Consider the following 4817-nt stretch of genomic DNA (forward strand, 5'->3'; position numbering starts at 1 on the left):
TCCTATAAGTAACCATAATTAGATTTTTAAATGTTTCATTAGTTTTTGAATATGAGTCTTGCATGACAGTCTGCTGTCAAGCCAAGTTCCTAAGTATATAATAAGACTTAATACGAGGTAAACGCAAGATAAATTCCATTCAAATGAGGTATAATACAGGGAGAGTAGGCACAAATACACACAAGAAAAGTACGTAATTGCTTACAAAAAAAAAAGTGTCCACAAAGCCCACAGATAATCTCACAATGAAAGAAACACTAGCATAACAGGCATGCATAGCATAACATAGCTTCCCTTTTGCGTTCTTTTTCTGTTGTCTTGGTATCAAATGGTTTCAATGTGTGTCTCTGTGTTTCTCAACAGTGTGACACATAACTGAAGACATATCCAGAAGCCTCATCCACTCCACCGACATCCTAAGGTAAGTAAGCAACATTTCCCAGTTGCTGTCATTATTTTTAGCCTTCTTTTCTCTTTTTCTTTCCACCTCTACAACTTTTCTCAGCTTGCTTCAAATCATAGAGATGGAGTTAAAACTGAACCCTGATTCTCAGTGTTGCTTTGTTGAAACAGTGAAGGTGTATGTTGCAATTCTCACATTGTATTGTTGAAACTAAATTAACTGTGCTATAATCGTAGTATAAAAGTAGTAGTAAATGACAGTTACTAAACTCTGTTTCCCAGTAGTGATAAATAACGTCCTTGCAATCTAGAGCTTTTGTTCCCATTACTTAGAAGGTGGATTTACATGTTAAAGGATATTGGAAATCTGTTTCTGCCATCTGCTGTTGTGTGAAGTTCTGAAATCTTTGGGCCTGTACCTAAAAGCTTTTCTGCCAAGGTTAGTGTGTATATATGGAACGCCTAAGGATAAAGTAGTTAAGGCTTTCTGAATAAATAGCCTACCAAATTGGTTTTTAGTCCTTCTTGTCAGCAAAAAAATCATCTAAATTTGTGGTACAGAGACAAATGATCAGTAAAGAATTTATCATAATGAAGCATAATAGACTGTGATAAACAGGATTCAGCTGTTGAAGTAATGATGGGGCAGTGTGATATAGAGTACCTCCATAATCAAGGGCAGACATAAAGATGACTGAACTATGGTTTTGAAATGACAGATAACCTTTAATCCTATAAGTAACCATAATTAGATTTTTAAATGTTTCATTAGTTTTTGAATATGAGTCTTGCATGACAGTCTGCTGTCAAGCCAAGTTCCTAAGTATATAATAAGACTTAATACGAGGTAAACGCAAGATAAATTCCATTCAAATGAGGTATAATACAGGGAGAGTAGGCAAAACTAGTGGTCTTATGTGCATTTAGATCAAATCCATGATCCTGAAGCCGCAGGCTCGCCACTCCAGTGCAGTGGATTTCAAATGTTACAGTAGCTTTGAGGCAAATGTTCTGACTCTTTAAGGGAGTTAGGAGGTTTTTACATCAAAAGTCAGATTTACGCACATCAAATAAATTACTGTCCACATGTGTGACCTCTGAGTATTGGTATTTTTTTGCTGTGAAATTGTCACAGCTTCTTCTATCAGGATTGGATTGTTGCTTTAATATCTGTCCAAGGATTTTTTAAAGAGAGTATGTCAGAAATGATTGAAGCATTGACTGTACTAATGAGTGGAATTTCTGCAAGTATGACTTTAAAATTGACTAATTGATTGCAGATTGTCTTATGGAGACAGAGATACAGTACAGTGCATCCAGAAAGTATTCCCAGCGTTTATCTTTTTCCACATTTTGTTATATTACAGCCTTATTCCAAAATAGATTAAATTCATTATTGTCCTCAAAATTCTACAAACAGTACTCCATAATGACAACGTGAAAAAAGTTTGCAAATTTATAAAAAAAAAACAAAAAAAAAAACGAAAAATCATATGTGCCCCTCAGTTGGTACTTCCAAAATGCAGACTGTTTAGGTAGAAGAGTTTCCAATTGGCTGATAAGGTATTTTGATTTAAAAGATATTATTAGCAATGACTTAACTAATGGTGCCTCAGATAATGACCTACAGTACCTCCACTCTGATACCCCTTTGAGTGATCATGATGTAAACTGTGTGAATAGAGCGACAGTAGAGCGCATCCTCTGTCTCAGTGCGACATGGGAGCTGCACTGCATAGGACAGAAAGGACTTGATCCAGGTGATGAGAACAGCTCAGGGCATCGAAGGGAGTCCTCTTCTGGATCTGAACTCACTATACACTGACCGGATCCAGAGGAGGGCGGGACAGATTGCTGCAGACCCCACCCACCCAGGCAACAGTCTGTTTGTGCCTCTTCCCTCCAGGAAAAGGTACAGGAATATAAAGACTAAAACAAACAGACTGAGACACAGCTTCTTCCCCAGAGCTGTGAAATCAATCACCCATCAATTCCCCCCCCCCAACCCCTAGTCACACACACAACCTCCCCCCTATGGACAGACACAGAACACTGGACCTCACACTCTTACTGCTAACATGCTGCTGACCTGATTAGGTCCCATCCCTTTTTATTTGTTCATATTTTTATATTGACTTATACAATTGTGTGTTATGTAAATAATATGTCTGTCTTTTTAAGCCAAGAGCTGCCAGGAAAAAATTTCGTTGTGCTATGCATAATGACAATAAAGATTCTTGAATTGACTTGAAGTCTTTGCAATTAGGATGAGTAGCCCACATAAGGTTCTGATTTTTTTTTCTTCAAGAACAATTGTGTTTGCTTTTAACTCAGTTTTCCAATATGAAGTTTTACTTTGGGTCAAGCAATAACATTCTGACATAATAATGAACCTTTCCCTGTAAGGTATTTTTGTGACACTGCAACAGCACTAACAGGAATCCTGTAAGAATGCCACTGGCCTTGACAATTTAACAGCTATCCAAGTAATATATTTTTCAGCACACAGCATGTTTTTTTTACTCACCTTGAAATGAATAACCTTTCCTTCATTAGTGAGAATAAAACCTGTATGGTTGTATTGAATATGGCCTCAGGTCACAACACTCAAATGAACCAAACCCTATTAATTTGAGGTCTGTGAAGTGGTGTTGGGGGTGGGGTGTGGGGGCGCTGACTTGGATGTGTGTGTATGTATAAAAGGGAAATAGTTTGTAAAGGGTTGTACTGTGTCTGTTATTCTTTTTAAATTAATTGTACTTTGTAGACCACTTTTACACACACACACACACACACACACACACACACACACACACACCCTTTCTGTCGTCACTTACAGGGTCTGTACATAGCCTGTGGTCTACCCACCTCACCACTGTTGCCTCCCTAATCAAAGAATTTCAATCTAAACCAACCAATCAACCAACCAACCAACCAACCAATCAACTCTAATAATCAACAAATGTTTACATTTGCCCTTTACCTTTGTTAGATTACATTACATAAGGGTTAAAACTGTGTTATGCTAATTTTTTGTTAGACGATTGGGAAAAAAAAAAACAAATGTACAAATGAAGCAAGATTTTTCACAACTGCTGATTTTTATTTGAACCTCGGTAATTTCAAACATTCATGACATTTTAAACATTGTGCACAGCACAAGCTCAACACACAGTAACTATTTTGGTCTACACAACACAGCCCCATTGAAGACAAACAAACCTATACATCATATGATCTGTGGTTTTTGGCCACAAATTTTGCCATCCCTGTGCAGTGTACTCATCAGAACAACATTCTTGCCTTTCTTTGGCACACACAAACCTATACATCACATGAGAGGCAGAGTCTTCTTGAGTGTGTGTTGCATATGTAGTATGTCTTGCACTTGATGCATGTGTTTTTCTGTTTTTCTGTCCTTCTTGGGTCCACACACTCCACAGTGCTTCTGTTGCCTGGTGCTGGTTGCAACCTAGAATAATGAAAAGATAAGAAAATCTGTGCATAGTAAGCTGAAAAAAAAAACTTCTGAAAAAAAAATCAACTGGACTAGATTTCTAGGTCGAAGACCTTTCACCTCTCATCTAAGAGGCTTCATCAGTTCTGACTGACTGATGTTGAGCTGGAGATATTTATCCCCCTTGGTGGTGTTTGAGTCCTTTGAAGGCCAACAATGTCCCCTAACGACTGAGTCATTGCAGCCCAGTATTGGTGAGAGTCGTTACCTGTCTCTGAATCCTCCCCTGTGGACCGACGCCTATTGTCCTAGTGGGCATGTTTGGGGAGAAATCTCAAAACAGGATTGTAGATGGAAGACAAGTTGTGTCTTAGTCCACCACCCCTATTTAGTGAGGGGTGTTCTATTTTATAAAAACTCCTCTCTCGAACCAGCAATGTTCACTGTTCTCGAATGAATGTCCTTTGTCCTTCAGGTGGAGGTGGACTGCTGACTCTGGTCCACTGGGGTTGGCCCTCCTGTGTTGGGGCATGCGTTTGTGAAGCGGCTGCTTAGTTTCACCAATGTACAAGTCGTTATATGTTTTTTCAGATTAACTTGGCTGCTAAATTATGAAGTAAGATGTTGAAATTAATAGCATTAAAAAATAGCAATTTGGAGGGGTGGTCCAAAAGAATGGCATGTTTTTATATGTAGCTCAGTAAATCACTAAGGGAGGCCATGTGCCCTAACATTGTCTACAGAAATGATAACTCAGCCAGTGCTTTCCAGCATCAAAACATATGACACGTTTCACTCCCCACTGCACAGAGAGCATCTCTGCCTTAATATTACTTTTAAATAAATCTCTGCCATGGATTGAGTCAGAGTTTCTTCTTCATCTGAGTCGCTTTTAATATGTAATCAGTTGTTTCTTCAACATTTATCTACCTGTCCAAACCTTTTTTAAGATATACAG

General features: G+C 38.3%; 1 protein-coding gene across 5 annotated transcripts in view; it reads left to right on the forward strand.

Annotated features, from left to right (window-relative positions):
- The first annotated feature begins 360 nt into the window (after nt 1–360).
- The window catches only part of LOC109968637 (RNA binding protein fox-1 homolog 3-like), a 644376-nt gene continuing 639919 nt past the window's right edge, over nt 361–4817 (forward strand). For all 5 annotated transcript variants that reach the window (XM_020615037.1, XM_020615034.1, XM_020615039.1 and 2 more), the window contains exon 1: nt 361–421. The gene's annotated coding sequence lies outside the window, so the exon portion shown is untranslated. The remainder of the gene's footprint in view (nt 422–4817) is intronic.

Source organism: Monopterus albus, unplaced genomic scaffold (assembly GCF_001952655.1).
Source record: "Monopterus albus unplaced genomic scaffold, M_albus_1.0 scaffold156.1, whole genome shotgun sequence".
NCBI lineage: Eukaryota > Metazoa > Chordata > Actinopteri > Synbranchiformes > Synbranchidae > Monopterus > Monopterus albus.